Source organism: Echinops telfairi, unplaced genomic scaffold (assembly GCF_000313985.2).
Source record: "Echinops telfairi isolate 266 unplaced genomic scaffold, ASM31398v2 ScPeMD7_31;HRSCAF=116, whole genome shotgun sequence".
NCBI classification, from domain to species: Eukaryota; Metazoa; Chordata; class Mammalia; order Afrosoricida; family Tenrecidae; genus Echinops; species Echinops telfairi.
In genome coordinates, this window is record NW_022103928.1 from 17283841 (window position 1) to 17293310 (window position 9470).

Consider the following 9470-nt stretch of genomic DNA (forward strand, 5'->3'; position numbering starts at 1 on the left):
ACTATCATGATCCCAATTCTACCTTACAAATCTGGCTAGACCAGAGGATGTACACTGGTACAGATAGCAACTGGAAGCACAGGGAATCCAGGACAGATGACTCCTTCAGGACCAGTGGTGAGAGGGGCAATGCCTCGACAGTGGAGGGAATGTGGGGTGGAAAGGGGGAACTGACTACAAGAATTTACGTATAGCCTCCTCCCTGGGGGATGGACAGCAGAGAAAGGGCGGGGGAGACGTCGGACAGTGTAGCATATGACAAAATAATAGTAATTTGTGAATTATGAAGGGTTCATGAGGGATGAGGGAGTGGGGAGGGAGGGGGAAAAATGAGCAACCGATATTAAGGACTCTGGTGGAAGGCAAGTGTTTTGAGAATGATGATGGCAACAAATGTACATATGTGCTTGACACAATGGATTTGTGTATGGATTGTGATGGGAATTGTACGAGCCTCCAATAAAATGATTTAAAAAAAAAAGGAATGAATAACGGGCAGAGGAGCACATTCTTTGGACGGAGAGTCCCTGCACTGAGGACATTCTTGGCTCAGGGAAGGATGACGTGAAGACACACGTAGATCCAGAGAATACCAGGCCCACAGATGTTGAAAAGAGATCAAGGCCTGATTCCAGAGATGACAGAGAGAGAAAGCCCCCAGCACCAGAATTCTGAAATCAAACTTCCAGTCTCCTCAACCGAGAAAGTGAATTTCTGCTTGTTAAAATCATCCACTTCTGGCATTGCTGTTACAATAGCCCTAGATCACTAAGACAACGCACCAAAGGTTGTGTTAGTGTTTGACTTGAGGAGTAGGGGAAAGGACAGGACTCACATGGATTAAAATGTCACTGAGTGCTAGAGGCATGCATGTTTTTCTTAAGCCCCAGGGTACCAGGGATGTCTGCCCAAATTCTCCCAACGACAATGATCATATGTTCTCTTGATTTTCATTTTCAATCTGGGGGAATTAAATATTTGTGATTTTTTTATCCTGCCAAGGCATAAATAGTAATTGAATCATAACTTATGCTCCATGCTTTATTTAGCTGAATCTATTTGTTTTTCTCAGCTCTGTCAGATTTCTGCCATATTTTCGTTGGTATTTAACATTCAGCTTTTTTGCACTGGGGATTTGGGGGAGTCTCGTCTGCCTGCCTCCTTGGACTGTCATTCTTCTTTAAGCACTGAAGTGATAGGAGGAATTGGAAGATGTGGATGCGTTGAGAAGCAAGATGAATCATGGGCGCTATGTATCTCCTGGGCACCTTATCCAGGTGCAGAGTCTGATTCCATTGGGCCAAGTGGGGCGTCTGCATTTCTAACAAGCTCCCGTGTGATGCTAGATTTGCTAGTCCATGGGCATATTTTGAGAAGCAAGGCCTAACCTATGAGGAAACAGCATTTTCTCAGTCTACTCCTGCCTCCCTTCCCCCCGCACCGTACTCTCCCATATACTGGCATAGTGCTAAGAGTCCCTTTGGTGCCATGGGTGAAGCATTGGGTTGCTAACTAAAAGGGCATCTGTGTGAACCTGCCAGCCACCCCGTGGGAGAAAGACAAGGTAGACTGCTTCTATATAGCAGTTCCACTGCGCACTATAGGGTCGCAATTAGTCAGAATTGACTCCACGGCAGCCAATTTTACTTTATTTTAATTTTGTGGGCACTGTGCAAAGGAGAAAGAGCCCTTGTGGCATGGTGGGTTACGTGGTGTGCTGATCACCTCAAGGTCAGCAGTTCAAACCTACCAGCCGCTTAATGGGGGAAAGATGAAGCTTTCTGCTCCCGTAAAGATTTACAGCCTTGGAAACTCACAGAGGCAGGTCTACTCTGTCCTATAGGGTCGCTATGAGTCAGAATCAACTCAATGGCTGTGGGTTTGGTTTTTGTGGTTTGGTACTAAGGACTTGTATGAATTCATCTCATTTAATTCTCACTATAGACCAGTGTGATATTATTTTACTTAGTTATAAGGTAAGGGAACGGAGGTATACAGAGATAAGTAAATTGTTCACAGACATCCAGCTAACAAGTGGTAGAACCAGGACACAAAACTCAGACTGATTCCAAAGACTGGGCCCTCACTCATCAAGGGCTTCCCTAGATTATGCCTTCCAGGGCAGTGTCAAAGGCACTTTTATACCCCCTGCGGTACCTATTCTAATGTCATTATCATTAATGTAGTTATGAGCAGGTAAAGTAAAAAAAAATCTTTTGTACAAATAGAGAGAAACCAAGCCCACACAACCCCCCCTCCCCATCATTTCTTGTTTAATGAAACCTGTGGAGTTGACTACCTGGGGATTAGGACTGAAATTATCAGGCAAAAATCTAATAATAAGTACTTAGCCAAATTGCACATTTTTAGAATCTTATAATGAGTAATTAGGCACCATTTGACCTAACGTATATTAGAATCTGTTATAATGACTTTTCCTTCTAAGCCATATTGTGTCCTGTTGATGAGGGGGGGAAATAAGCTATTAAAAAGGGAAGGTTCCACATAAGATATTCTTAGCCACAAGGAGGACCGTGATTCCAAACAAATTTGCAGACATTAGCTGCAGATTCAATAATCTTGCACCAGCTTGCCAAACTGCCCCTGTTAAGTGGTGTTCATCACCTCAGTCCATTTTTTATCTTTTCATTCTTACTTTCTCTCTGAAGCCAAGGGCAGCTGCAGGTTAAGCCCCAGGTTGGCTCTGTGTCTCAGGAAGCGCCCTCGCTCACTTCAGGTCTGTCACACAGAATGGAACCTCCTGGAAATTGTCTGGGAAATACCCATTCTGCAAGGATTTTGTCTTGGTGATTCTGAGAGAAGTTGAGAGCCAAGGTAGAAAACTTGGTCAGGTAATGGTGCGTAGTTGAAGTTAAAAAGAAAGCAGCATTTGGAGCAGCCACGACCTTTTAACGTGAGTTAGAAATATGGGAGAATTGAACCTGACACAATTGGAGATGGGTTGTAATTTTGTGATGCAAAAATTACCAAGCGTTGAAAACATCTTTAAGCACAAATCTTTAAAACTATTTTTAAAAAACTTTTTCTTGTCAAGGGGGTGAAGGATTACACAGTAGATCATCAGCTTTGCAGTCAACAATTTACACACATTTTGCTTCGTCTCATTCTTTGCAAGTCCCTCAATGCAACACCGCTCATCCAACCTCCATTCCTCTTTCTATCTTAACCCTCTGGACTTTGTTCTTGGGCAAATGCTGTCCTCCACCTCACTGATTTTTCTGTTCCCCTTATACACATGGCCATTGCTTGACTGAAAACTGAGCCATGGGAGTGGGTTCAGTCCCATACCTGAACGATGTCCGAGGTCCATAAGTAGGCCTGGTCTTCTAATATGATTCCTTTCCGAACAGTTGGCAGTGGGAGCGGGCATCATCTAGTTCTTCTTGGGGGTGTTAGACACTGATGTTCAAGTGGTCCGTTAGTCCACTGGACTAACTGTCTCCCGGTCTACTCAATTTCCAGTTGTCTGTGGGCTCCAGGCAGGAGAGACCAATAGTCATACCTTAGATGGTGATGTCATGCTTCCAAGTCCCTAGTTGTTGCTCACCATTGTAGGATCTAGACCCTTGTCTTGTGGACTAATTTATGCCAACTGACCTTGGTGTAACCTGAATTCAGAGGTCAAGTAACTCATTCTCTCAAGGTGTTTGCATATATCTAGAAAATCAAAGACAATTTCATAATATTGCCCTCTATATGCTCCACTCCATTCATGGGTATATTTGCAGCAAAGGAAGTAAACACTCCGGTTCAAATGTAAACATATATGCATACTCCCATTCTCCATTTACCCTGTTCAGCCTGTGCCAATCTACTCCTTGATCACTATTAATGCAGGATTGTGAGAACCAGTCGTTGAGTCTCCCACAGAGAGTGGCATATCGGACTTGTCTTTCAGGGCCATGCTGTAAGAAAATTATCGATCTTTGAAGACTGGGATGGCTTCCGATCTGGGAGACGCTCTCACGATGGGATCCATGAGTGAGCTGAGGCGGTTTGGGTTGCTGATTCCATGATATCCGCTGGTATATGCAGCGGAATGACTCCATAGGGTTTCCAGGTCTGTGGTCTTTGAAAGCACATTGTCAGCCATGTCACAGTAGATGCTTCTAGGTGCGGGGGGTGTTCAAGCCACCAGCCTTTCAACTCATAGCTTAATGCATAACTGTTGTGCCACCGGGAAATTCTATGGATGCATACTTCTGCGCTGGTGCTTCTTGCTGGGATGGCAGCCAGACTGTCCACAGCTAAGTCAATTTGCTCCCCTTCTTCATGGTTCTTATGTCTCTCTGTGTGTTGTTTTGCTAATTTTATTTTATTATTTTTTTGCTCTCTTGGATGGGGAGATACAGCTGAGCTATATGCCGAAGGCACGTTCCCAGTTATCCCACAGTGTTTGAAAGTTCACTTTGTGAACATTTGCTTTTAGAAGACATACCTCCGTCCTCGCTTTTGCTAAGTTAAAGAGATCTGAAGAGGATATTTCTTTTATGCAAACAGGTGAAGAGTGAAGCTGCTCGTCAACAAGGCGGCAGGAGGCCGTGTGCACCCGCAGCTTGAGTGTGCCGTGGCCACGCTCTGTCCTAGGAACCGCACTGCAACATAGCATCCTGCGGGGGAAGTTAGACAGGCTGTGCCTCTATCAGGTCACTCCTACCTGTAAGTCAGGTGACTCTCGGTTTTGTGTGCTATTCGGTCAGTCATTTTTGGAGGTCTGGGACACCTCCCAATTTTCCTATATAGATTGAAAGTAATTGCATACAGGATGAATGTATGGATTGTGATAAGAGATGTTAGAGCCTCCAATAAAAGTAAGGAAAAAAAAGGAAGAAAGTAATTGCATCCTTTTTACACATCATTCAGGCTTACCCAGGTGACACAGGAGTGCTCTCCTTTGGGATGGGGGACCTGTCCAAGGCAGGCTCATGTGCTGTTGATTTGGAGTAGCTATGGTTTTCATTGTTTGTTTTTTAAATCATGGCTTGGTTTTGCTAACATCTCATTCACTTTCCTACCCCAAACTTTTCAAAATAATATTTCCCCACCTAGCAGCCCCTTGAAGAAATTCAAACAGTCCGTTTGGAATGGAGGTTAGCTGAGTCTGGCTTAATACGTGGTCTTGCTGGCTATTCTCAGAACTACATTGGGAAGGACTTCCTACTATTTTCTCCTCGCTTCAGCTTTTGATCTTCAGAAGAAACACAGCACAGCAGTTCACTGCTAGTGCTCTGAAATGAGTTCCAGACCCACCATCATGAACTCACTGTACAACGTTGCCAAGATTCTGTTTTCATCTCAGTTTTCCCACTTATGAAATGGGAATCTATAACAGTAATCTCTCAAAACTAACGTAAGGATTAGATGAGATGTAACTTACAAGACACTCATTACCATGTGGTAAATACTCAATAAATATTATCTGTTGGTATTATTATTTAAAGAGGGCGCTGGGGGTGTAAAACACAATCGAATGTTAACTCAAAGGTTGGCAGAGGACAGCTCCAGTCAACATTGAGGCCAGAAAACCCTGTGCACCAAAGTCGGAGCGCCATCCAGGAGTGGTTAGCCCAATAGCAGTATTGTTGTTTCCAGGTGAACCCAACACAGGCCAGATTGTTACACAACGAGACTGACTGGTCAAAAACTCATGCTCAAAGCAAATCATGCTACCGGTGGTAGAAGTGAAGCATGTGTAGAAGCGAGACTAAATGTCAACCCATGTGGATAGCGTGATAAAGATCCACTCACTTTTTGAACCATAGACTAAGCTGAATGGTATCTAGTTCTGATGCTGTGCTATTTGAGGCTGATGTTTGAATTTGCATAATGCTTTAATAACTATGCTTCAATAACTTAGAAGCCAAGAAATAGTTGTCTCACTGAATTTCTCCTTTTGAGAACACTTGCACTACATCGTGTACCTGTTTTATTTGTTTTTGAAAATACATACGCATAGATTTCATTGACCTTTTTTTCTGAGATTTACATTAGCCCTTTAATTTTAGACAGGAAGTGCCTTACTTCAGGTTTGTGTATGAGCTAGAGAAGTCTGTAAAGAAGGGTCACAACAGCAGTTTTCTGAGCGACAGTCTAAGTTACCCTGGGGCACTTAATTCCATCTATTTGGCAAAGAAACACGGTGTTTCCTATGGACACTGTTGTGTTTGTGAAGTCACCTGTATTTTGTAAATACATTATATATATACATATATATAGAAAGGAAAGTTTCTCATTACTTTTTTCCCCCCAAGAAAAGCAGGGTATTCTCAAAACTGTGCATTCTATTCCAAGCAAGTTTTGAGTAAATTTGTTTAAAAAAACATAATGAGAAACTTTCTTTTTTAAAATATTCACTGGTATCTTTGTTTCTCAATATGAAATGGTTGTGAAAATTAATTTCATCATAGCCATTAGAGCTTCTAACTCTATTGGACCAATAGCTTTTTATAAGCACAGATGAGAAAAATTGTCAAATGAAGATTCAAAGTTAATTTTTAATACCTTTAAAATGGAAGTGACTTTCCCCTAAACGCTTGGTGTTCAAAAGTAAAACAAACACCAGAATGTCCTGTCTTAAAATGACAGGTGATAGTTTCTTTTGCAACTAGATATAAGGAACCAACGAAAGTAGAACTTAGAAATACTATGGTCTGCATACTTCAGGTGGGATCTATGAAGATGAACCAGACAATTAAAAACAAAACAGAAAGCTCCTAGAGAAACAAATACTCAGTAAACATGACTTCTCATTCATCGAGTCACTAGCGAGTATTCTTTTAGACATCGGAATTGTGATCATTGCCACCTGAACTGTGGTGGTGGTGGTGAAGAACAATGAGAATATCATGCACTGCCCAAAGACAAAGAGATCTGTCTTGGAGGAAGTACCGCCAGAATGCCCCTTAGAGGCAAAGATGGAAAGAATTCGTCTCACATACTTTGGACCAGTTATCAGGAGAGACCTGGCCCTGGGGCAGGACATCATGATTGGTGAACTAGAGGGGCAGGAAAAGAGGAAGGTCCTTTGCGAGAGGGATGGACACAATGGCTGCAACAATGGGCTCAAACATAAGACCAATTGTGAGGATGTCTCATGATATGACATATTTCGTTCTATTGTAAATAGGGTCACTATGCGTCAGACCATCTGATGGCACCTAACAGTCGCCACCACCACCACGAGTTGACTCCAACTCAGGGCAATGCCATGTGTGTCGGAGGAGAACTGTACTCCAAGAGTAGAACTTGACACCACAGGGTTTTCCAGGGCCAGTGTTTCAGAAGTAGTTCCCTAGACCCCTCTGGCTGGATTTGATTTCCAACTTGCCTGTTAACTATTTGTACAATCCCTGGGCTCACATGGGAATATGTTACTGTTGTGTGTCTTCTAGTGGTTTCTGATTTATGGCAGGCGCTTAGGCAGAGTAGAACTGCCCCATAGTTTTCTAGGCTGAAATCTTAAACAAGCAGACCACTAGGCATTTTCTCCCCTGGAGGAGCTGGTAGGTACCAACAACCTCTTTCCATTTAGTAGCCAAGCACGTACCCCACGCTCTGCCAGGGTTCCTCTGGGGATTACAGTAGTAGACAGAAATGGAAAAAGAGCCTTGCTCTGGTGGAATGTACATTCTTGTGCAGGAGACAGACAATGAAGGTAGGCAAAGGATGTAGTGGTTCGGATAGTGGTTAAGTGCTATGAAGAACAAATTATGCTTGGAAGCAGACTTTAAACCAGGTGTGCTGAGGGTGTGTGTGTGTGTGTGTGTGTGTGTGTGTGTAAATTGTAGGTGCAGTGACTAGGAGAGCTTTCTTAAGGGGGTGGGTTTTGAATAAAACCCAGAAAAGCCAGTCATGAGGATCTGTGGGGAAGAGCCTTCCAGAAACCTGTGTAAATGCTCTGAGTTGGGAAAGAGCTTGATGGGCTCCGGGATCTAGAAAAAGGAAGGTCTTCATTTATGTGGTTGAATTTTCTGGGTCTGTTGTCTCTTCACATTTTTAAGGTCCAAGGTTCTTTTTAGAATGTGATGACAAATGTGCACATTACGCCCCCAGAGAAATTGGATTTGGGGAAAGGAAGAAAGGACCGTGGCAGAATGTGGTCCTGTTTTACAGAAGAGGTCACAATAGCCTGGATAAGGGGAGTAACACTTCTATTTAAGAAGGGCGCATAATGAAATGGATTTAGTGGGATTTGGTGAGGGATTTGATTAAGAAAGGGAAAAAAAACATGCCCTAGAAAACATCCAGGTTTCTGACTTTAACAACTGGGAAGATCGCAGTTCTATTTATTGGGGACCCAACTCTGAGAATGAGTTATTTCAAAAGACACCCCAGCAGCAGCTTCTGCAGGCCAAGTCTGTCGGTTTGGTTGACCTGCCTTGAAGAACTTAGGCGTGTAAGCTGGTCATGCTTTTGGCTGTTTATTCTGGAGACACACCTCTGTTTACCCAGTTGAAACCATACACATAGAAAGTCCCACAGTACTTCCAACTCTTCTTAGAGGTGATTCATGAAACATCTCATTTATTCATTTCACAATCGTTTACATGGGAGACCTACCAATGGCCAAAACCACCATCTTGAGGGCTTTTCCCTCCTCTTTGAGAGTTCTGTTATCCCTGAAAGAAGAGAATCCTTGATTGAATAGCTTGTCTCCCCATTAATCTTCCCCGTCCCCATTCTCTTGTACATTTATCACCTTGTCTAAATTGCAGATTCACACAAGGGTGTCCTCCTGACTCTTCCAATTTAACAAGCCTGAAGAAGTAGCTCAGTCATCACATTTACTTCTGCATCTGGGAGTATCTGCTTGACTAGAGACATCATATTTCATGCTATCTGAAACATGAAGAGCTTTATCCTACACCCCCCCGCCCCTCCTTCAGGATAGAGTAAGGTGGTAAATACTAGCCCTGGATCAGACTAATCTGGTTTGACAGCTGACTTGGCCACTTACCAGCTTGGCCCTCCCTTGTGGCCTCGGGTTCAGGGAGCTTAGTAACCCTCAAGCCAGGGATGTCTGTAATTCGATGCTTTCCAGCCCAAAGCCAAGTGTAGTAGTTGCTACTTACTGTGGGCCTCACCTAGTGTGGAAATAAAAATATTAAACTCTAAGGATTTCTGTGAGCTTTCAATGAGCCAAAGCCTGGGAAGCCTTTGGTCTGGTGCCTGACACAGTGAATCCTCCAGAAAGACTCTGACTGCCCTCTCTCTCTTCAAACAACTGAAAATTGATTGTTAATTGTTAACAAAAGTTTTTAGAAACAGATGTGTTTATACCCCTTTCCCACTTTGAACTTCCAATTACACAGAGTAGTGCACTGGAATTAATCCTACCTCTTAAAATCCTCCAAAGTTAGGCCACCTCCCCTATATCCTCATATCCTAAATCTTTACCCTTAATACACACCCCACACTTTCCCACTCTTATACATTCTCTATACCAGGCG

General features: G+C 43.1%; 1 protein-coding gene across 2 annotated transcripts in view; it reads right to left on the minus strand.

Moving 5' to 3' along the window:
• The window catches only part of SYNPR (synaptoporin), a 405615-nt gene that overhangs the window by 31809 nt on the left and 364336 nt on the right, over nt 1-9470 (minus strand). The window lies entirely within an intron of this gene.